Genomic DNA, 25,032 nt, shown 5'->3' on the forward strand with positions numbered 1-25,032 from the left:
ATAAAATACTGGTAGCAAACAGCCATTTCCTCTCTCTTACATATTAGTCTGGAGATATGCAAGAGGCATGGGGGTAATAAGTTCCAATTTAGGAGGTCATTAAGTAAACTATATTCCCTTCATGTGATTTCTTTGCCACTATTTTCAAGAATATTATCTGCAAGAGCAAACCTGATTTGTCACCATATCTTTACAACAGGAAAAGGAAGCGGGGATCATGCAAATAATGTTTTAAGGCCAAGATTCACAACCAAAAACAAGGCTTTATTAACTTTTGCCTTTAAGAACCTGCAGTATTGAGCCCTCTTCCCTAGTATTACAACCTTTAGTATGAACTCTTTTTAGTGATTGCTCTAGAAGTTTATGCATTTTATTGAATACTTTAAAGAAACAAATGTATATTGTATCATTTTTCAAGCCCACAGAAATGGATTAAGGCCTATAATTTTGACACTTTTAAAATTATTTTTAAGTTTATGACATGTAAAATACTGTTGATATATGTAAGAATATGCATAAGTACCACCAGATAGCTTATTTTGAAGAGACAGTGCCTAAATTTTGTCCAGGTCTCCTTGAGCTGTGGTGGGCTCCACCCAGTTGGAGCTTCCCAGCTGCTTTTTTTACCTAATCAAGCCTAGGCAATGGCAGGCACCCCTCCCCCAGCCTCGCTGCTGCCTTGCAGTTTGATCTCGGACTGCTGTGCTAGCAATCAGCGAGACTCCGTGGGTGTAGGACCCTCCGAGCCAGATGCGGGATATAATCTCCTGGTGTGCCGTTCTTTAAGCCCATTGGAAAAGTGCAGTATTAGGGTGGGAGTGACCCGATTTTCCAGGTGCCATCTGTCACCCCTTTCTTTGACTAGGAAAAGGAAGTCCCTGACCCCTTGTGCTTGCCGAGTGAGGCAATGCCTCACCCTGCTTCGGCTCGTGCACGGTGCACTGCACCCACTGTCCTGCACCCACTGTCTGGCACTCCCTAGTGAGATGAACCCAGTACCTCAGATGGAAATGCAGAAATCACCCATCTTCTGTGTCGCTCACGCTGGGAGCTGTAGACTGGAGCTGTTCCTATTCGGCCATCTTGGCTCCACCCTCGGTTCCTGATCTTTCTTAAATAAAAAATATGACTTTTTTTTTTCAAGAAGGGTAAAATCAATTTGGACAGGTAGGATGAACAGAAATTCAAAAAAAGAGGAAGGAAAGAAGGAAAAGAAAGAGAGATAAGGAAGGAAAGGAGGGAGGGAGGGAGGAGGGGAAGGAAAGACAAAATCCTAAGAAAAGAAATTTAAGTATTAAGATATGTAGTATGGATTCTACACTGTGCAGCCTGAAGTTATTGGGGTGGTGGAAGGAAGCTTTAAAAAATAAGTTGTGATGAGAATTGAGGCTTGACAATGTACTGTTGAGTGGATGCCATTCAGAAGTGGGAAAAAAAGTATAAGTAATAATATGGAGAGCAAAATAGTAATATGCATTTGGGATACACTGAAAAATGGTCTTTCTGGGAAATGGAGGGATACATTTAGAAAGAAAATGATGTGTTGGCCTTGAACAGCAGTCTAAAGAATTTTGGTTTGTTCAACAGCAGTAACAAATTAAACTTACTTGAGAAAGATCAGTGTTACAAAAAAGTGCAAGTTAGGTTTAAGAAGGAACATGTTCTAGTTTTACATTGCCTTACAGGATATTTCAGAACATGTGTCCTCAATGGCATGATAATAACCTGTTTGTTGAGAACTAAAAAGTTGGAAAATACTGGGTTAGACAAAGTTGGACAGATTTTTTTTAACTGCAGAAAATTCTAGAACCTTAATTTTTCAAATACACATTTTCACTTCTCCAATAAGGGAAAATGTATGTGCTGTTTTTATACTTGTTTGATCATGGGACACGGGAACACAGTTTGTGAAATGCTATTCTATGTTTTCATTGAAACGTTAAGATTACAAGGATCTTACTGGGTGTATATCCGCTTACTGGTCATTAACTCAGCTCTGAGGTATCAATACCAGATGTTCTATGACCCTAATGAGTGCTTCAGGAACAAGACCTCATTGTCTCCAATGGCAGCTATTTGGTTTTCTCCCAACACAGCCCTGTCCACAGATCTAATATTTGGTTGTTCTGTGTGTTATCTTCTCTAATTATAAATCATATTTCTAGTTCTTTTAATAGATATATTTTTTAAAATCTTTGGTATCATATTATTGAATTCATTTAATTTAATTTAGACTTCAGTTAAATTATTATTATCAAAATGATCCTGAGTAATAAGCTTTGGCAAAATTAATGAGTAGTAGCTGTGAACCCTGAAAATTTGAGATAGGTCTCAGTTAATTTAGAAAGTTTATTTTGCCAAGGTTGGGGACGCACCCGTGACACAGCCTCAGGAAGTCCTGATGACATGTGCCCAAGGTGGTCAGGGCACAGCTTGGTTTTATACATTTAAGAAGACATGAGACATCAATCGATATATGTAAGAAGTACATTGGTTCAGTCTGGAAAGGCGGGACAACTTGAAGCAAAGGCAGGAGGACTGGAAATGAAGCAGGGAGGGAGCTTCTAGGTCACAGATAGGTGAGGCACCACCTCATTCTTTTCAGTTTCTGATTAGTCTTTCCAAAGGAGGCAATCAGATATGCATCTATTTCAGTGAGCAGAGGAGTGACTTTGAATAGAATTGGAGGCAGGTTTGCCCTAAGCAGTTCTAGGCTTGAGTTTTCCTTAGTGACTTTGGGGACAAGATATTTTCCTTTCACATAGCCTACTGATCGAGACACACAGAGTGAACAGAAGTTCTCAGAGTCTCCACCATAAAAATGAAGTGAGAATTTCTTTTGCATTTGTATCATTACATATGTAGACACAGCAAGTTTCTTTCTAATGACTGCTGAAAAATTGAGCAATTCCAGTTCCCAGATTTAAGGGGTCATGAAGGATACTCTGATTTAGCAATAATTTTATCCCTAAAATAGACTGTCACATGGCATCCAGCTGTCATGTGGGCAAAATAGGTCATGGAGCAATGACTCCCCCAGCTGTTTTTGAGGTGGACTGTGGGATTCTGGGTGTCACTCGCTACAGGGCTCTGCCTTTGTATTCATGTTTCTGGCCCCACAGGAGTTTCATAGATAACCTGATTTCACCTCTTTTTTCTCAGAGAGGTAGAATCGTTACCCGCTCTATGCACCTGACATTTCATTCCTGTTTAAGAATATGTCTTTGACAAATAGAACATAGAAAAATTGTGATGGAATTAGGCAATATCAGAAAGAGAATAATACGTAGCCACAGAAAAATAAACATTAACTTCATAAACTATGGTACTTTTTGACAACAGTATTTTCAATTATCATTTTATAATTTTCATTGAGATCACAGTTACCATCTAAAATCTGGATAAGTGTTTTGTCATGTGGTGAGCACAGTTTCCAAAAAGATGTATTTTGTAACCAAGGGGGTTTAAATATACATACATAGAGAGTGACAGATAGATTTCATTTTAATAATAACAGAGTGAAGATAAAACAAAGGATATCTGGCAATTGCTTATCTTGAAATGGTCATCTAAGTAAAAATATTTAACAGCAATTTTTTGTTTGTGATATTTATATAATTCATGTTATGTAATTTTATATATTATATATCATTATACTAAATATAATATATTGGTGGAAAAAAAGCATAATTTTATTTCTAGAGGGATGAGAGAAATCTAAAATACCGTCAATCCATTTGTGTGAATGCATTAAATACCAGAGCAAATTTAAAGGGTAAAATAATATAACATTGAATCTTCTAAAAAAGTTATTAAAAGAGTGCCGATGGAGGAATGCGCTACTAATGGTTTTGTTTATTTGGATCCGAGTTATGTTTGTTTCTTATCAAATACTACTGCTTTTCTGAAAAAATGGAAACTTTCTATAGTCAGCATAAAAGCAGAAATAAGTCAATTACTATGATGGAAATAGTTGGAAATGCAATGCACAATTTCATATTAAATCAAATTCAGAGTGTTTCTTGGCCTAGTTTACTAATGCTTTCTGCAACCATAAAATTTGGCTGCACAGGGCAATAGAATACTGGTGAGAAAATAATGGGATTATTACCACTTTTTTAAAAGGAGAAAGGAAGAAATCAAAGGAGTAAAACCATTGTGTGCAAAGCAGTGCATGTTTACTCGCCTAACAACTGAAGAAGCGTAGCAATTTTGGATTAGAACCATGGTGGCACATTGAAAGGAGTTTGTCATTTGTGTTCACATCCTCAGGCACTGAAAGGTAACACCTGGCAAGTGTCCCGCCTGGGTGGGCAGAGGTGACACGGCCTCTCTTCTGGCTGTGTGCACACATCCACAGCCTGTTCCTGCTTCCCCTCCATGTTAGAGGGGATGGTTCCGGGAGGCCACATGGCACATGTCAAAGCCAAACAAAACCAATGCCCTGCTCTTCTTCTTCATACAGCTCCCATATTCACTATGAAAGCCCAGAATTCCTCATCCTAATAATGGTGCAGGAGCCTTGGGTTATGGCCAGTCCTGTCTCCCCAGCAGCTCCTCCCTTCTCTGGCCTCTCTCTTGGCTGACAGAGTGATGGTTTCTTTCCATGAGAGACTCTAATAAGAACTTGACTTTAAAATAGGTTTGTTTTTCCTCCTGTTCTCGTTGGATTTCTTTTCTGAGAAAATAGAGAACAAAATATATATAGAATGTGTGTGTGCGTGTGTGTATGTGTACACACACGCACACACACTTTTATGCTGACTATAAAAAAGTTATAAAAAAAAGTCCGTCTGGGTGCGGTGGCTCACACCTGTAATCCCAGGACTTTGGGAGGCCGAGGCGGGTGAATCACCTGAGGTCAGGAGTTCGAGACCAGCCTGGCCAACATGGCTAAACATGGTCTGTACTAAAAATACAAACATTAGCTGAGTGTGGTGGTGCACACCTGTAATCCCAGCTACTTGGAGGCTGAGACAGGAAAATTGCTTGAACCAGGAGGTGGAGGTTGCAGTGAGCCAGGATCGTGCCATTGCACCTCAGCCTGGGCAACAGAGCAAGAAAAAAAAAATCAATTTTTTTTTCAGAAAAGTAGTATTATTTGGTAATAAATGAACATAGCTGAGATCCAAATAAACAAATTTATTAATAGTGCATTCCTGCAATGACACTCTTCTAATAACTTTTTTAAACGATTCAATGTGATATTATTTTACTATTTAAGTTTGCTCTATAATTTGATGCATTCACACAAATAGATTTTCTTTTTCAGATTTTTCTCATCCCTATAGAAATAAAATCATGTTTTTTCTCCACCAATATGTTAGATTATATTTATTACATATAGTATATATAGCATGTATAGTTATATATATATTATATATTTTTTTTTATTGGTGCAAAGTCATTGTTCCCTTGAACCTAAAAGCCATAAAAGTACACATGCCACAGACACACATAGTGACAATCTGTAGGTTTGGGGATGAGCAACCCACTCGATTTTTTAAAAATTTTCTTATTTAGAGGAGTACTTTCTTTTCAATGCCATTCATCTTCCCACAATCTCCTCCTTTAATTATTTGTGGAAAATATAAGCCCTTTGAGAATTTAAAACCCCCATTTCAGGGCAATTTTGATTGTGTGCTTTGTATTCTGACCATATTCTCTGTTCATAACACTGTCAGTTGATAGCAGTCAGTATTTAGGATACATTAACAGCATGGCAGAACCAATAATTTATTTTTTTCTTTTGCAGTTGAATTGGAATTTCACGCTTTTAATTGTGTTTTGAGATAACTTGAGGTTTTGTGTTTTGGGGGTTTTGATTGTTCCTTAAAAGAAGGGGGGAGTTTTTTTTTTTTTTTGAGACGGAGTCTCGTCCTGTCACCCAGGCTGGAGTGCAGTGGCACAATCTCGGCTCACTGCAAGCTGGGGTGGATCTTTTAGAGCAAGAGTTACTTTTGTTTTCATAAAACACTTAAATCTTATTTCATTGCTTTGTTTTTCCCCCAAGAGTTAGGTTAAAGGTTATCTCCCTAAAAACTTCAGACTGGTCATTTGGCTCTGTGCTAAGTAAATAACTTTGTTCTGAGGTCTTAACTTATGTTTTGGTAAACTCAGCAGCAGTTAGGACTATGGTGTTTTCATTTGCATAAAGTGCACCTCAGAGGAAGTTAATGCATAATAGTATATTGCTAGAATCTGTGGAAAATTTGAGTTTTTATTTCTCTATACGTATAATGTGCTTGTTGGGCCATTTAGCTGAAAACACATCAGCAGTGTTCAAAATAGAAATACATGTATCTAATTATGTGCATAAACAATAAGCCAAGATTACAACATCTGATACTTTTGTGCAATCATGAATACCTGGTTTTATGCTTCGCAGCATGGGAGATCATTTTGGTCAAGGGCACAGTGACGGTTCCAGGGTTCAGATAACAGGGGTGGGAAAGGAGATGTGAACAAGCCTGTTTGCTCTAGTCATCGGGGACTCCAGAGGCTGATTTTCTAGTTCACATTTTTTTTTTCCTATCTTTAGTGCAATGAACTTCTGTATTTTTTCATTGCTTCTCTTTCTAAACCAACTTGGTATTGGGGGGTGGATGTAGTGACCCTTTCATATTATAACGCTTTGTTTTTTGGAGTTAGTTATGTTTCTTGTCAGTGTTTTCCTCCTCCCTCTAATTATTCCTTTGCAGGATCATCCATTTATAAGGCTGGACAGGAATTTGAGGGGCCACCTTGGGAAAAAGAACTGAACATGTGCTGAGCAGCTACTGTGAGCTGGGCTCTTTCACCTGCTCTCTGGGTGAACTCCTGGCCGTCAAGTCTTTGGACTTGAACAATCTGTAGCTAGGAAGAAACACAACCACAGTCCAACCTATTCTTCAGTTACATTCAAGAGGCCAAGCGAGGTAAAATTGTTTACCCAATTTTCTATACCTTCTTTGCGGGTGCTAAGTTGGGGGTGGGGAGTGAAACCAAAAACTAAAATAATCATAAGAACAATAAAAACAACCTGTTCCTCTGAGATAACAAATGTTTTTGTAATCACAGGCACATTTCTTTAGCTGCTGTATAAGCCAAATACTGTTTTTCCTCTCAGTAGACAATTGACAGTTGTTCTCACATACATGTCCATGAATGATTTCTTGCCAAATATGCACATAGAATCTGCCACAGCACTGTGTTCCCACACCCCAACACACAGAGCCCAGCGTGTTTGGTATTAGAATTCTCTGAACTGTGGCCTAAGGACACTGTTTGGAATGATCCAGATCCAAATCGGTGTTCTGCCCACTGGACGATGCTGCTCTGAGACAGTGTGGGAGGTGACCCAAATATCAGACAGTGTGAAAGCCACTCACCTCTGGCCTCTGCTTGGTGAGCCTGAGAAAGCTGAGTAAGTGAGTGGGAAGAAATAATGAATTGTTTGCAGGAAACTATATGAGAACCTACTGAATAAGACTTGGTACTAATCAACACAGGGACCCTGGCACTGTTTTAAAACAGATGCCTCCAGACTCCTAGAGGAAGGAGGGAGGACAGAGTGTCTTCTCAAATTTCTTTCAAACCCTTCTGTTTTCTAAACAATGGAAAAAAAAAATGTGGGTAAAATAGCTTCCACCCACATGATACCATAGACATAGCAATACTATATTTCCTAGTGTTCTTTTGGATTAATAAACTCCCTTCTACTACATATTGTTTACAATTCTGTCCTCATTTATTTCTAAATTATCCATAAATATCTGTTTCTCTTAATTCGAGATTCAACTGGTCTAGAAGAATTTCTCCAACATATCAAGTTGTCTTTGACCACAATTACCTTTTGACACTTAAATATATATACTGTCTTTTAAAGAAATGCCTTTTTTCTTATCTCTGTCCATCCCCTCTAAATCCTCCTAAATAAATAATTTGGGCTTACATTGTACTTAATTTTTCTTTTAGCTACACCTGCTGTTAGAAATAAATGCTTGGTGCCCCAAAGAGGAATCAGCACTCTGGCGAAGAGTTTTCTCAGCAAGGCAAATTTACTTCTGCAGAAGGATGTTGCTCATGAGTCTGGTCACCACAAGAGCACACCGAACAAAGGTGGGGAAAGGTTTTTATTCCTAAGGCAGCTTGTCCCTGCTACTGTGTCCAGTCTCCATTGGCTGAAGTTGGACTTCACAATCTAAGCTGGACCCGATTGGCTAACTTGAAAGGGGCAGTGGTGTGGTTACACTGGCAGAAAGGCCAGTTTCAGCCGGAAGGGCCATTGTGTCAGGAGGGGTAATTTACAGAATGAGTAGCAGATGTGGACTCTGTAGATAAGGACTGGTGGAAAGGTTCTTTACTGAAACCAAGACAGGGAGGCGTAAAGGATAAGGAAGTTAGTTTGGCCTTGGAAGTAGGGAACAAAGAGCAAGGACGCTGAACAAGCTAAACCTTTGAAGAGGAACTTCTTTTGTATCTGACACCTGCTGAAATGGGATAAATTTTACTTATCTTATTGCACTTTCATTTTTAAATATGTTAGTGATTTGAGATCTGTGTTCATATTTACCTCTACAACTAGGTTGTAATAACCTTGAGAACAGATGCCTCCACAGACCTTGGTCCCCTGCATTTCTGTACCCTAAGACTGCATGCAGTGCCTCTGTGTAATATCATGGCAGCATATGTTGCAGACCAGATGAGGTCTTGGTTAATTAAATATTTTCATGTGTCTAACTCATCTTTTCAGTGAGATCATAAACTCTGCAAGAGCTATGTACTTGACTCCCTCTGGTACTTGACAAATGTTAGGTATTTAAACTAAACATGGATCAGTTGATATAAGGCAGGAGACAATCACAGTGGGTAAGAATCTGTACTGAACATACGCTAGCATGCTGCTATTCCTACACATTAGTGTGATATGTACTACTTGCTAGATGCTGCTTCAAGTAGTTTTCAGGCATTACCTGATTTGTTTCTCCTACCCTATGATATAGGTATAATTACTATTCCTATTGACTGAGAAGCAACAAAATTAAGGCACAGTAAGGTAAGTAATTTGCCCAAGTTGATATTACTCAGAACTAACAGAACTGGTATCTCACCCAAGTTTTCTTTCTCCAAGATCAAGCCATTATCCAATAATACTCTTAAGTCAGGAGTCCCCAACCCTGGACTTGTAAGGGCCTGTTAGGAACGGGGCCGCACAGCAGGAGGTGAGTGGGGGGGCAAGTGAGCAAAGCTTCATCTGTGTTTATGGCCACTCCCCATTGCTCACATTACCACATGAGCTCTGCCTCCTGTCACATCAGTGGCCACATTAGATTCTCATAGGAATGTGAACCCTACTGTGAACTGCACATGTGAGGGATCTAGGTTATATACTCCTTATGAGAATCTAATGCCTGATGTTCTGTCACCATCTCCCATCACCCTCAGATGGGACCATCTAGTTGCAGGAAAACAAGCTCAGAGCTTCCACTGATTCTACATTATGGTGAGTTGTGTAATTATTTCATTATATATTACAATGTAATAATAATAGAAATAAAGTACACAATAAAGGTAATATGCTGAAACCATCCCCCACCCCAGATGGAAAAATTGTCTTCTGTGAAACCAGTCCCTGGTGCCAAAAAGTTTGGGGACTGCTGCTATAAGTAATTTATGTCCTATATTACTTGATAATAAATTTTTATTTTTTCATTAAAAATCTACAGACAAAAATTCTTCCACTTTAGGACATAGTTCTTTGAGTTTGGACAAATGCATACAGTCATGTGATCATCAAAAAATGAAGATAAACAATAGTTTATCAACAAAACTCCCCCATGCTGCTTGAAAGTCAACTCTTCCCTGGCAACCACCAATCTTATCTCTATACTTACGGTTTTGCATATTTCTAAAACTGAATTATATAATATGTGGTCTTTTGAGTCTGACATACTTCACTTACAGTAATCACTTCAAGATTCATCCATGTTGTGGCTTGTTTCAGCAGTTTGTTCGTTTCATTGCTGAATTCCACTGTATGGATGTATCACAGGTTATGCACTCAGCAGCTGAGGCATGACTGAGTGGTTTCGAGTTTTTGTTGATTCTGAATAAAGCCACTTTAAATATTTGCATACAGGTATTTGTATTAACATAAGTTTTTATTTTAGTTGGAATAATACCTAGGAGTAAGGTTGCTGGGTCATATGATAATTATATGTTTAGCTTTCTGAGAACTTCCCAATTCTTTTCTGAAGTTGCTGTACCATTTTACATTTTTACCAGAAATGTATGTCTCCAATGTCTCCAAATCCTAACTGGTATTTGGTACTACCTTTTTTATTTTTCAATTTATCCTTTTTAATTGTTTTATAATTTTAGATTTTCCATTTAAATCTATGATTCACTTTGGATTTTTACTTTAAGAATGCAATCCATCAAAGTATTTGCTTGTTTTGCATATGAATTTTCAATTGCTCTAGCATTGTTTGTTAAAAAGATTATTCTTTCTCCATTTAGTAGTCTTTCACCTTTGTCAAAGTCAATTGACCATAGATGTGTGAGTGTTTTTCTGTACATTCTATTCCAGGGCAGCAAGCTTTTTTTTTTTTTTTTTTTTTTTTTTCGGTGAAAGGTCCAGAAAATAAATATTTTAGGCTTTGTGGACCATATAATGTTTGTTGTAACTACTTAATTCTCTTTAGCACAAAAGCAGCCATAGGCAATACATAATTGAATAAGTGCAGCTGTGTTGCTAGGCTGAAATTGGCCACAGGAGCTATGGTTTTCTCATCCCTGCTCTATTATATCCCATTTATTTATGTGTCCACTCTTATCCTAATACTATGCTGTCTTGATTGATGTAGTTTTGTAATAAGTCTTGCCATTAGGTGGAACAAATCCTCTAACTTTGTTATAAAAATTGTTTTTGACTATTTGCCTTTCTACATAAATTTTACACACAGCTTGTTGATTTCTACAACAAATCCTTCTGGGATTTTAATTGGAATTGTGTTGAATCTATACATCAATTTAGAGACAATTGATACCTCAGCAAATTTGAGTTTGAATTCTTCCAACTATGAGCATGGTGTATCTCTCCTTTTTAAATTTTTTAATCTTTATTGATTTCTTTCATTAGTGTTTTATGGTTTTCAGCACATATAATTTGAACATATTTTGTTAGATTTATACCTAATAGCATTTTTTTGTAATTTAAAAATTTTGATTTTCAGTTTTTCATTGCTACCAGATGTAAATGTGATTTAGATTTGCATACTGACCCTATTTCATGTGACCTGGTAAGTTTACAAGATAGTTCTCATAGCTTGTTTATAGATTTTTTAGAATGTTCTACATAATTATGTCATCTGAAAATTAAGTTTTAATTTTACTTATTTATTCTATATTGATTTTATTAGTTTTTTTATTGCACTGGCTAAGACCTCCAATATGTGGTTAATGGGAGTAGTAAGAGTGGACAGCTTTGTCTTCCTTTTTTTTTTTTGAGAGGGAGTCTGGCTCTGTCACCCATGCTGGAGTGCAGTGGCATGATCTCGGCTCACTGCAAGCTCTGCCTCCCAGGTTCCGGCCATTCTCCTGCCTCAGCCTCCCAAGTAGCTGGGACTACAGGCACCCACCACCATGCCTGGCTAATGTTTCTATTTTTAGTAGAGACGGGGTTTCACTGTGTTAGCCAGGATGGTCTCGATCTCCTGACCTTGTGATCTGCCCACCTTGGCCTCCCAAAGTGCTGGGATTACAGGCATGAGCCACCGCGCCTGGCCTGTCTTCTTAATCTTAGGGAGAAAGAATTCAGTCTTTCACCATTAAGTATGATGTTAGCTATAATTTTTTTTGTAGATTCTGTTCTTTTTGAGGAAGTATTCTTCTGTTTCCTGGTTGTTAATAGTTTTTATCATGGATAGATGCTAAACTTTATCAAATATTTTTTCTATATCTATGTGGAGGCTCACATGTTTTTCCTTCTTCATTATGTTGATAAGATGCATTACTTTAATTTTTAAATTTTGAACTAGTCTTTCATTCCCTGAATAAGCCCTGCTTGGAATACTGTACTATCCTTTTTCATGTTGCTGGGTTTGACAAACTAGGATTTTGTTGAGGATTTTTGTTGATTGTTTAAATCTCATTTCATTGTCCTAGTCAGATAGAAAGGATTTCTTTCCCATCCTCCTTTCCAGTTATTTTGGGACCATGTGATTAATTCTGGCCAACTAGACAGAGGGATGAATTCTCTTTCAAAGTTGAAGCATGAATTTTCTTTCTCTCTTTCATCTTCTGCCAGAGTGATTATGTTGATAATGTGAAGACTGAAGATGGAAACACACTCAATTCTTGAGTAGTCAGTACTCAGAAGAGAGCTTCCCTGGAGAATCCTCGGACCTGCAACATGGTTAGGGGTGAATGGATAAGACATGTTTATTAAGTCACTGAGATGTTGGAATTAATTTGTTAACACGGATTAAATTAGTTAAATTATACTATCCCATTAAGTAAAGATATAGAATTTCAATAGGTTATATGAAAAAATAAAATAGCATGAAGATGATTGTTACTTGAAGTTAAGTAACTCAGTTCAAGGCTACCTATTTGTTACTCAGAATTGGGGCCAAATTCAAACTAAAATTAAATGTTGGAAAAAAATCCTAAGGAATCACTACCTTCCAAGACTTAGTCAAGAATAAAAGTGAGTATTATGTCATTTTAGACTGGATTTTTTTTCTACAATAACAACTCCTAGAGCAGGTGGTTCCTTTCCAAGTCATAGGAATACAGAATTAAGATTTCCAGCATGAGTATTCAGTAGAGAGGTTTGGCTAGCTAACTCTTGCCAGATCTAAAATCAACCAGTGAGCACCTCTGATATCAGACAAGGCCAGATAAGCAAAATGAAATCTCTCAAACATTTTGCCTATGAGTCAGTTACTGATCACACGTTAACAGCTAGAAGGAACAATAGGCAGTTGCACTGCAATGGCTTTCTCTCTCTGCCCTAAGTGATTTTTTTTTTTTACTTAAACTAATCACAGTTAGCCACTGAATGTTTTATAAAAAGAGAAGATAGATCAGTACATTGAACAGTGCTAATAATCTTAAATTATAGATAATCTTACATTAAGAAAATGAGAACTGGCCGAGTGTGGTGGCTCACACCTGTAATCCCAGCAATTTTGGAGACTGAGGCGGGTGGATCACTTGAGGTCGGGAGTTCAAGACAGCCTGGCCAACACGGTGAAACCCTGTCTCTACTAAATACACAAAAATTAGCGGGGCATGGTGGCACGCACCTGTAATCCCAGTTACTTGGGAGGGTGAGGCAGAAGAATCACTTGAACCTGGAAGGCGGGGTTTGCAGTGAGCAAAGATCATGCCACTGAACTCCAGCCTGGACAAGAGTGAGACTCTGTCTCAAAAAAAAAAAGAAAAGGAGGGCTAATGATAGCCTTTTAAAAAGATGCATTAAATTACAGAAAGTAAATGAATGGGGAAATGGTCCCAGATGACTAGTGAATATTTTTCTTAGCTTTTTAAAATGTAGGTATAACATGGAAATCATAAAAATCCTAAAATGTACCATTTCATATAACATACGAAATTTGCATTGCCATACAATATTTATCAATGTATCTTACTAAACTCCTAAAGACTAAATTCAATTGTTATCCTTCTATCTGAAGTTTTTTTTAATAACCACTAGAGCATTAATATAAGGAAAAGTTTTGACAGTGGCATTCATTTTATTTCATCTTTGAATAGATGGGGTTCTACGTGTAATCACATTGGCACTTGGGGCCTAACAATTAATGGAGATTTTCAAATGGACTTGGAGGTTGCCATGTAGGACTTCCTCCAATAGCAGTTCTATTTGGGCATGGAGAATATGTAAGTATTTGCAGGAATGGACCAGGCACGGTGCCTCACACCTGTAATCCCAGCACTTAGGGAGGCCGAGGCAGGCGGATCACCTGAGTTCGGGAGTTCGAGACCAGCCTGACTAACATGGAGAAACCCTGTCTGTACTAAAAACACATACACACACAAAAATTAACTGGGCGTGGTGGCACATGCCTGTAATCCCAGCTACTCAGTAGGCCGAGGAGGAGAATCGCTTGAACCCAGGAGGCAGAGGTTGCAGTGAGTTGAGATCGCACCATTGCACTCCAGCCTAGTCAACAAGAGTGAAACTCATCCCCCCTCCAACAAAAAAAAAGTATTTACAGGAATGGACTGTGCAGTTTCTAAAGTAATCAATGTCATAAGCACTGTTCTTAGCTGCATGCACCATTTGGGAATACATAAGCAGATGTTGAACTCCTATTGCTTCAAGGCTGTAAATCTCAGTAGCAGGAGTCAAGCTTAGTCCCCAGAAGGAGTGGGCCTGTGATTACCACCCATACATTTTCCAGATGATTCCTCTTGCCTGCCGTCATCACCTGATCCTGCCAGATTATATTTCTCTTTACTATTTTTTTAGTTTAATTAGAAAAACTGTCACCTCAAGTTTACACATTTATAAATTCTCTTCAAACTATTATTTTTATAAAACAGGGTCTAAAATGCAAAGTTATGCAAAGTCTAAAGGGCTAGTGAGAATTAGATTGCAAAGGAGTATGCCTGCTCTCCCCTTCCCTCCCTTTGCACCCAGGGGAAAATTTCACAAAATCCTGTGTATTTGAGTTTGTTATGCATATCAGAAAGGATCATGGATTTAAGCCCATTGTAAAATGCTTTTCTAGAAGTTCCTAAGATTAAAAGGGAGAGATCAGGTTCTGTCAGTCTTTTGTTATTGCTTTTCTCCCAGTCTTTGCATTTTGTCCTTCTCCTCCCCCTCTCCTTTCTTCTACTTTTCCCAGCAAATCCAAATTTGGATTCAATGAATTTATCAACCTCATAAAATATTGAGGTGTGATTGTATTCGTTCATTTTCACACTGCTATAAAGACATACGTGAGACTGGGTAATATATAAAGAAAAGAGGTTTAATTGGCTCACAGTTCCACAGGGCTGGGGAGGCCCCATGAAACTTACAACTATGGCAGAAGGGGAAGCAAACATGTCCTTTTGCACAAGCTAGCAGGAGAGAGAAATGCAGAATGAAGGGGGAAAGTCCCTTAAAAAACCCATCAGATCTTATGAGTGTGTTCACACTCTCTCACAAGAACAGCATGGGGAAATTGCCCCCATGATCCAATCACCTCCCACGAGGTCCTTTCCCCAACGAATGGGGATTACAATTCAGATTATAATTCATGATGAGAGCCAGACCATATCAGTGACTAAAGGCAAGTTAATCTTATGGAATTCTGCAGCCTTTAAAAAAGAGTTTGTTAATCCAAATAGTGGCCTTTCGAGAAAGATATTTTTAGTGAAATATACTTTCTGATGCTTGCATTCACTACAACATCCCAGCCTCCACTACCATTAGGAATTATATACATATATATATATAGTTACGTGTGTGTGTATGTATATACATGTATGTGTGTGTGTCAGCATTATTCAGCAGTAGGCAGGATCAAAATTCAGCCACTATTTTTATAAAGGTAAATACAATTTACAAAACTTAGTAAAACAAAAAACTAGTCACCACCATGTTAGGGAGTTCTGTGGCTGTAGTGGACACAAAGTTCCAAACCACAAGGGAGAGTTGGTAATAATGACATCACCTATACCGCTCATGTACCACCATAACCTAATGCTATACTACCTAACTAATGCTAGCTACTACTACCGCTGCTACTATTATTGTCATTAGTAGTGCCTTAACATTGTACGACCCTCTATAATTTATTTTTTAAATGCTCAAATAATTTTATTTAATATCAAGTTATTTTTAAGCAACAGAGAACTAAAAGCAGAAGAGAGAAGGGGCTTAGTCCTAAGCACAAGTCTGTTATTAGTTTTCCAAGAGTGAGAGGAAAGGGTTTTCATGCTATAAGCCTCTTGGTGAAATCTTAGTTTGAGCATTAATTTTGATCTCCATTTTGGTTATGATATCAAATGAGCAAAAGCCTGCACAGCTGACACATGTTTTACACAAGCCCTGGAACTGGCTGCACTGACTTGTCTTGCTGAAGAAAATTCTAAGTGCAAGGCCAGCTAAAAACCAAAGCAATTGAACCCAATGCAGTCTAATACCCTGCTATAATACCCATAGAACACTCTTGATCTATCTATGGCCAAACTTCTCAAAATTTTGATTTGTTCAAAATCACTTTCAGCTGAAACTAATGGCCTTCTGTCATTCGTTATTGTCAAATATCTTTTCATTGCATTTGACCCTTTATACACTTCCTTTTTGAATAGTCTCTTGACATCAACAATTCTCTACTTCTGGATTTCCTCTTACTTCACCTTTTCCTACAACTTCAGCTACAGTCTCTGCATCCTGTTTCTCCAGAATTATGGACCTCAATCCTTTTCTCTCCTCCCTGGACACACTCTAATTTTGAAGATCAGGTTTTATGTATGTAACTGTCTCTTTTATGATCATGATAAATATTTTATCTACATTTTTATTCTTGAACTTTAACTTCTCTCCAATATTTCCAGCTTATATAATACCATTTAAATATTAAATATTTGCTAAACATCTACTGTAATTGGTGGAGTTACAGAAAAAAATTGAAAACCTACATCTTGGTTTCTAGGAACTTATCTTTTTTTTCCTACAGAGTTATAAAGACCAGGCACATGATGTACTTACTTTAGTAAGCATCTCTCTCCTCAAAAACAACATGTACAAAAAACAAGCTTGTCATCCCTTCAGTCATTAACATCTCCATTCACCATGAATAAACACTAAACTCTTTAGGGAGTTTTCTGACGACTAACTCTTGTTTGAACTGTCATAGGCAATGAATATATGTGTTCTGCTGATAATTCTTATGAAGCATGCTCAAATTCAATGCTTTATTTCTACATAAGCTGCTCTCCTCACATTTGGATTCTGGGCAAAACTTCCTGATTACTCTCTCAACTTTCTCATTCCCCTCTTCCAAACCAGCCTGTAAACCAATGCTGTTAATTTTCTTAAAGACTTCTCAAATGCCAAGAGTACGTCCCTTACAAAAACATTATGCTTTCTTATGTTAAATTATCTTCTTATATCAAAATCTCTTTCTTCAATATCACCTTACTTACTCCCTTACTACCTTGGTTTTATTCCAAATCTATATTTTTAAGACCTGGATCAAGATTTAACTTTTCCATGAAGCTTTACCAGGCAGATTGCAGACCACAGTGGTTTAGTTTTGGTCCCAAATGATGAGTTATTAATATTGATCTATACAAAGCTGTCTTATACTTCAACAGCCACTGCAAGATCCTAGAGGCTACACTGTCTTTTCATTGCCCATAAAATAGGCGTATTCTTCTGTTTCTATTCTTTTTATCCTTCCTTATTAAATATTCAAAAATTTAAAATTGATAATAAATAATAAAGACAACAAATAATCATTTTGTATCATTTACCAATTTAGCATAAATTGTTACTCGAGTTGCCCTACTTCGCACTGATCTTGCATGCTACAAAAGTCTTCCTATAAGTTGCTTCAATTTATACAGGCAGTAAAACATTTTTAACACTAACAAAACTCAGATTAGACTGACAATAAGATTCATTTATGAAAATCATTATTGACATTCACAACATATTATGGAAACAGGAAACACATCTGCTAAAATTGGCACTCTCATCTCAACTGACTCATGGACAGAGAGTGATAAACTATGATTTGCCAACAGGTTCATGTACCAATTTGTGGCTTGGGTTGACATCACATGATCTTTCTGTTATAGTCTCTGGCACATGCTTCTCACATAGAATGCCAGCTATAGTTCAGGGGACATTTCTCAGAAAAGGACAAAATTTCAGAGAGAAGCTTGCCACTTCTCAAAATGTGTTAACATAGAACACTAAGAACTGATGAATGGGTTAAACTGGTTAAATTCCTCTTCAGCTTATGAATTTCTTTTCTTCGTTTTTGCCATTAGTCAAGATGGGAGTCTTAATTTTTGTTTCAGCAAATGTACACCATTGCTACACAGAAAAACAATTGTTGCTGTATTGACATGCAACAATATAAATAGAAGTGTTAATAAGTTAATTCATGATCATGCTTTTATATCTAAATGTAAAATAAAGGAAAATATTTTAAAATAGGAAAATAAAAATATATTTAAATAGAGCTATACTTATTATATTTTATAATTATAATATTCCTTAATGTAAAAATAAACGGTGAACCTATTCAGTTTAGAAAATAAAGTCCTTATATTTGAGCCTAAAAAGCTGTGTTTTTGTTTCCAAATTGAGGCACTTTACAAGTAGGTGTCAAAGCACACCATTGTCTTTTAATTATGTAGTAAATTATGTACCATGAAAACTTCCTAGGAGATTATTGAGAAAGGATGTTCTTGGCACAGAGACAGCCAAATGAAAAATTGATTAGGGTCTTCAGCACGGCAGAACAGAAGCTTGAGAAATGGAAAATATTGAAAGAGGACAGATAGTTATGATAACTGGATGTCTTGGCTAAGTGATTATTACAGTCACCACTAGAAACTTGTCACCTATTGGTTGATTAATTTGTAGAGATCTCCAGGGAGACTAGAATATATCGAGCTCTGGGATCCAGCTATCTGGTACATATGGTGGCTCTGCTACTTTCTGCCTATGTGGCCATGGGCAGCCTCCTTAATCTCTTTGTGCCTCAGTTCTCTCATCTGTAAAATGGGAATAATAATCATGCCTTCTATGTGGACTTGTAATGAGAATTAAGTGAGTTCATGTAAAACACTATAAAAAGTTCCTGGAATACAGTGAACATCCAGATGTCTGCTGTTAAGAATATTATTGGTTGTAAAGGCCAGGGACCAGTACCAGTCTGTGGTTTGTTAGGAACCAGGCGGCACAGCAGGAGGTGAGCAGCAGGCCATGGAGCAATGCTTCATCTGTTATTCACAGCCACTCCCCATCACTCATATTACTGCCTAAGCTCCACCTCCTGTCAGATCATCAGTGGCATTAGATTTTCATAAAAACACCAATCTTATTGTGAACTATGCGTGTGAGGGATCTAGGTTGCATGTTCCTTATGAGAATCTAATGCCTGATGATCTGTCACTGTCTCCCATCACCCTCAGATGGGACCATCTAATTACTGGAAAACAATCTCAGGACTCCCACTGATTCTAAATTATGATGAGTTGTATAATTAATTATATATTATTACAATGTAATAATAATATAAAGTGCACAATAAATGTAATGTTCTTGAATCATCCTGAAACCACATCCTGGGATGGAGAAATTTTCCTCCCACTCCGGGATGGAGAAATTTTCTTCCACAAAATCAGTCCCTGATGCCAAAAAGTTTGGGGACTGCTGTTGTAAAGCGTTGTGTAGAATATTAGAGAAACTTTGCCACAGTGTGATCATTCAGTTTTGACCTCTACAAACCAATGCATCCATGCGAGTAATTCATCATCAGATTTCAAAACAGACACTTGTTTTGTTATAGCCAAATCCCTTAAACATAGTACTGAGTAAAGAGTGTAATCAAAACAAGCAGTTCACGTGGATTGAGAAAGTCTTTTGTCATAATCTCCTTGGCTATTGGTTTTGTCCTATTTAATGTTTATTTTAATACCACATTTAAAATATGAAGATATTGAGAGTCAGTTTTTAATATCAGCAATCTTATTGGATCCTTTCTTAATGATAATACATTGACACTGCTTGGTTTGGTGCCCTCTTTGATTAAAATAGCAATTGATCTCAGATTCCTTAAGGAAATCCTGACTAGCAAGACTGTCTCACAGAAAAATGTGTGTAGTTGGTAAAGTTGAGAATAAGCATCTTGCCACCTCTTATTTCAGTCATACAAATGCAAAAGTCATATTTCAGTGTGCTCTTCCTGCTCTACACTCTCACTATTGGGGGTTCATTTTGCTCTGTTTATAGAAATGTTTTTATATACTTCGTTTAGTAAATGACATCAAATTCTAAAAGTGTTAGGATTGTGTTTATTACTTGAAGCTGTCTCTGTGCTGCAAAATCCACTGTACGTTGATACCTGATGATTTGCAAAGCATCATGCTTGTTCATAGTTACATGTGCCCACTGCAAAATCCTAAAATTAGCAGCAATATGTTGTTTAAATGTCTTTGGAAGAAGGACAATATGGAACTGTTGGAGTCACTGTGTATACACATGGCTGGTGAGAAGATGAAAGTGCACATTGGGGCTGGGCACGATGGCTCACGCCTGTAATCCCAGCACTTTGGAAGGCCGAGGTGGGTGGATCATGAGGTCAGGAGATCGAGACCATCCTGGCTAACATGGTGAAACCCCGTCTCTACTAAAAATACAAAAAATTAGCCGGGTGTGGTGGTGGGCACCTGTAGTCCCAGCTACTCTGGAGACTGAGGCAGGAAAAAAAGAAAAAAAGTGCACATTGGAAATCCATGAAAGCTTTGCTAAGTTATAGCTGGAAAACTTGGCAGTATTTTACATCTTTAGGAACTAGATTTTCATACTTTTGTGTGTGAAGACAGTAGGATCTGAATTGCTCCTGTATCATCCATGAAGGGAGCTCTCTGTAATCTCAGCTGAATTTTTGGCAACCGTAGTTTTGAAAGAATTAATGTTCTGAACAGTTCTTAGGAGACCCATGGAATTATTCTTCCATTTTCCCTTTTGCCTGTAATCTGTAAGAAAGCTATCTTTAAATTAATGTGAAATGCATCAAGGATAACAAGCTGAAATCAAGTCATACATTCACATGCCTGTGACATTTCAGGAGGTAATCATCAATTCGTTTTGGTCACATTAGAGGTTATCAAAATATATAAGTTTAAATGGGGTAGAGGATTGAATGTGGGCAAAGTGTATTATACAACTCAACAAGCAATTTTGACAATTCTGAAAAATAGTTGAAGTATGAAATAACTTTGAGATTAAAAATGAACAAATTCTGACTAGTGTAAAACATAAAAACAACCAAAGACAAATAATTAACTTTGAAACAATCCCAGGTGGATTTAGTATAATTTTGCCTGGCAGACAGAACAGTGTCAGTGATTTCCAAGGTCTCTTTGAACCTCCCTGTTTGATGACTGATTTTCTTCTTTCAAGGACATCACATGTATTTTGAAAGCCACGTCTGTGTGATGCATTTTCCATCTATGCATTCACTTCTTTTCTTTCTCTGGATGCAGCTCGGTTACACAGGGGGCAATGCCCTCTGGAGCTGGCATACTGTTTGCTGTTTCCTCTAGTCTATCGTTAATGAGTATGTTTGGAAAAGTACTGAAGTTGGTAAAGTCACAGCAAAGGGAAGGGGGCCAGAGTAAGCGTGTTTGTTTTTGAACTAAGCAGCATTATATTTCTATAATAGTCCTAACTCACAGGTTAGTGCCATTCTGTAGTAATATTTATTTTAACATTTTATGGATGCATTCATATCCTTGTTCCTGATGTTCATTTCTGAGCCAAAATTTTAAAAACTGATTAAAACATTACTAATACAGTCTTTCTTGATGTTCATGTACATTTTTTCAACGAATATTTGAAAAATTGAACATTGCCATTTAAGTCAAATTGATGTAAATATGATACACAGAAGTCAGACAGCAGTTTCTCTAGTTTCTGTTAACTTTTCTAAATGTATTCAAGAAAGTTGCAAAAAGTAAAAATTGTTGTCCTTCTCGAAAGAATTTGTGGCTGTTTTGCCCAGCAATCACGTGACTTTTGAAACATTAAAACAAACAATAACTTGATATAATTAGTAAAAGGTAAAAACTTTGTCAGATTAGGCACTTCTATTGCTTACATGTATAAAATGGATACAATACTTCTTCTCCTGCCAGTCTGTCTCCTGGCACTGTTTAACTACTAAATGAAGTAATGAACCTAAAAATTACTTGGAGACATATTAAGACCGTTCAGATATAACATGGATGTCACTTTTTTCTAAAATTTACCTTTTTATAAACTGTATCTCCTGAGGAAATACATGGGAAAGTGAAAACACCATGGATTTTAAATTCAGCTCCATTATTCGTTGGCCTGGAAAATGATTTTGAAGTCATTTTATGTTTCTGATTTTTGTTTCCCCAGATGTAAAAGTTGAATGATAATTGCTTATGAAGATTTCTGTGACCATTGATTAGACAATATCAGTAACAGAACCAATATATATCAATTTTTGTCATTCTTCAATTTCAATAAGGTCTAAGAAAGATAGGTTACTATATTTAGTATATTGACATTTTAGAAACATACGATAGTTTCTGAAGCAATAATTTTCATTGGAGAAATAAAGCTGAGAATTCGTCTCAGTCATCTTTGTTTGTTACATAATAAACACTATAAATAGTCAGTGATCCAAAGAGCAAATGCTTAAAATGGTCAAGATATATGTATTTTAAAAAACTGGTACAAAAAGTGCATATACGAAATATAATATTGTACCATAAAACAGACCCAAAAGAAATTGATTACAAATATAATTGTACATTTTCTTTTCACTTTGAATTTATAAGACCTTCGGGGAAGACCTGAATTAATTTGTCAAAGAAAATTAACCTAATGTGTATTTCTTTTTGATGAGTTTTTAAATCATTCTTTTCAAAGTAAGGGAAAGATGGTGGAATAAAAAGGAATCCAAGACTCTATCTCTCCAAATCCGGTAAAATAAACCACTGCCATGACCACAAACAAAACCCATATCAAACAAACAAGTGAACTTAAAGGCTGAGTGGGAAGGTTGGGGAAAATCAAGGATAAACTGGGAATGAGAAATCCTACATGCCACCTAGGAATCTCAGCATCAGCAGGAAAACCTTCTAGGGCTTGCTCTATGCTAGGCATATCAGATAGATTCGGGGCAATAAATTGATTTAGGTATTTTAAGCAGAAGAAGATTTAATACAAGGAATACAACATTTTCGCAGGGCTAGAATGATAGGAGTCAGGTCTAATAATGGCTCTCTCTTGTTTAGAAACCACTGCCATAGCTTCAATTTAAGAACCTGGAAGACATTACCACTGCTATCTCCTCTTCGACAACCAGCTCAAAACCTCCTCACAGCCCTTGTGATCAGAAAGTGGATCCACAAGGCTGCCTCCACAGCTCCTGTCCACACTCGTGTCCCTGGGACCTTGCTTGCCTGCAGAAACCTCAGCAGGATATGGGCTTTCAGTTCAGAGATGAATTGCAGGTATAGCATGAATGCATCTAATTTGCATCCATAATCCTGTTCACAAAGGAGTCTGGGAAATAGGCTTTTAGTTTTCCAGCCTCTACGATACCATAAGGCACATAAGAGGAGGCAGGGATGGATGTTGATGGCCCAGTGAACGTACTCAGAGCTCCAATGTAGGTTGGTAATTGGAAAATAAGCTGCAAATGACTGCAGTGTGATATTCCTTTGGTTCCATGGAGTGGAGCTTGATGCAGACATTTGAAGAAATCTCCGTAGAGAAAAAAGAGCCTCCCTAGCAAGTTCTACGTTCAGCCCCACCAAACTCTTTGTCCTGTGCACTTACACAAACCGAGCTATAAGAAATAGAGTTCAATCCTATACACCAAGGCTACAGAAGAGTCAGGGGAAAAGAGTAAGAAAATAGATGAGGCCAGGCGCCGTGGCTCATGCCTGTAATCCCAGCACTTTGGGAGGCCGAGGCAGGCGGATCACGAGGTCAGGAGATAGAAACCATCCTGGCTAACACGGTGAAACCCCATCTCTACTAAAAATACAAAAAGTTAGCCGGGCGTGGTGGCGGGTGCCTGCAGTCCCAGCTACTCAGGGGACTGAGGCTGGAGAATGGCGTGAACCTGGGAGGCGGAGCTTACAGTGAGCCGAGATCGCACCACTGCACTCCAGCCTGGGCGACAGAATCGAGACTCCGTCTCAAAAAAAAAAAAAAAAGACAATGGAAGATGCAAAACATATGCCTTAAATATTTATAACTAAATCCTAAATCATGTATTCACAAATGAAAATAGCTTTGAAATAATAAGAGGGCAAATGTAATTCTAGTGGACTCAAAGAATTTAAATGCTGCCTAAGTATCTGGCATCGTACACAGGAGTGACATTGGGATAAAGATTATATTTAATCTCCACTTTTAATCATCTTAATTCAAGAAATTGAGCAACACAAAACTCAGGGATTTTTTTTTCCTATTTAAATGAATGTGCTTAAATAGCATTAGTTGACAGATAGCTACATCAGTAGATGAAATGTCCTTTTAATATAATGCCAGACTCTTTATGCCCCACCCCCAACCAAGTCTCCACTATCTTCACTTGCTTTGGACAAAAATTACTCACAGTTCAAGTGCAAAGGAAGCTGTTCATTCTGTTGCATATGTGTACATGGAATTACCAACTAAGCCAAGTTTTTGTGCATGAATTTGGAAACTTAATTAGTGGAGTGGATTTTTAAAACAAATTATTTCTTCAAATCACCTAGTCCATAATAATATTTGTCCCTCTGGGCTACAATTTGAAGAATTTTAATCATAATCTCCTTTTCTCAAGCCTCTTTTCATTAAACAAATATAAATATATTTATATGAAATACTTGGCAAGCCAGAACAAATCCCATATTGTCCTTAGCAAAATCAACAACGACAAAATCCCTTTAAACACATAGTTAATGCGTCCCAACATTTGTAAATCCAAAGTTCATGCTTGGGGTATATGCGTGTTTCCAAATTCAAAGGCCTAAACTTGATGTGATTTTCAATGAAAAAATTTCAGGTCAGAAAGAAAGTAGGAAGAAACTAGAAACCATTGGAAGACGGGAAAATATCTTCAATTTCAAATTTCTCTTCCTTCTACAGTTTCTTTTTTCATCTATGATGTTATTGAAAGAACGTTGCCAGGAGAGCTTAGACAAAGAGATCTCCTCCTGTCTCAGGCACTCACTGGACGTGTGTCCTTGGTTACATAGAGGATGTTATCCAGGTCTGTATTGCCTCAGGTACACCATATTAAGAGTTTGAATAATACA

General features: G+C 37.4%; 1 long non-coding RNA gene across 2 annotated transcripts in view; it reads left to right on the forward strand.

Moving 5' to 3' along the window:
* Window positions 1-25,032, forward strand: part of LOC129006317 (uncharacterized) — a 101,811-nt gene that overhangs the window by 73,211 nt on the left and 3,568 nt on the right. For both annotated transcript variants that reach the window (XR_010127411.1, XR_008491969.2), the window contains 7 exons: window positions 6,702-6,917; window positions 7,957-8,100; window positions 8,985-9,037; window positions 11,217-11,282; window positions 12,290-13,887; window positions 23,014-23,232; window positions 24,863-24,986. This is a non-coding gene — a long non-coding RNA (uncharacterized LOC129006317). The remainder of the gene's footprint in view (window positions 1-6,701; window positions 6,918-7,956; window positions 8,101-8,984; window positions 9,038-11,216; window positions 11,283-12,289; window positions 13,888-23,013; window positions 23,233-24,862; window positions 24,987-25,032) is intronic.

The sequence above is a fragment of the Pongo pygmaeus genome, chromosome 8 (genome assembly GCF_028885625.2).
Source record: "Pongo pygmaeus isolate AG05252 chromosome 8, NHGRI_mPonPyg2-v2.0_pri, whole genome shotgun sequence".
NCBI classification, from domain to species: Eukaryota; Metazoa; Chordata; class Mammalia; order Primates; family Hominidae; genus Pongo; species Pongo pygmaeus.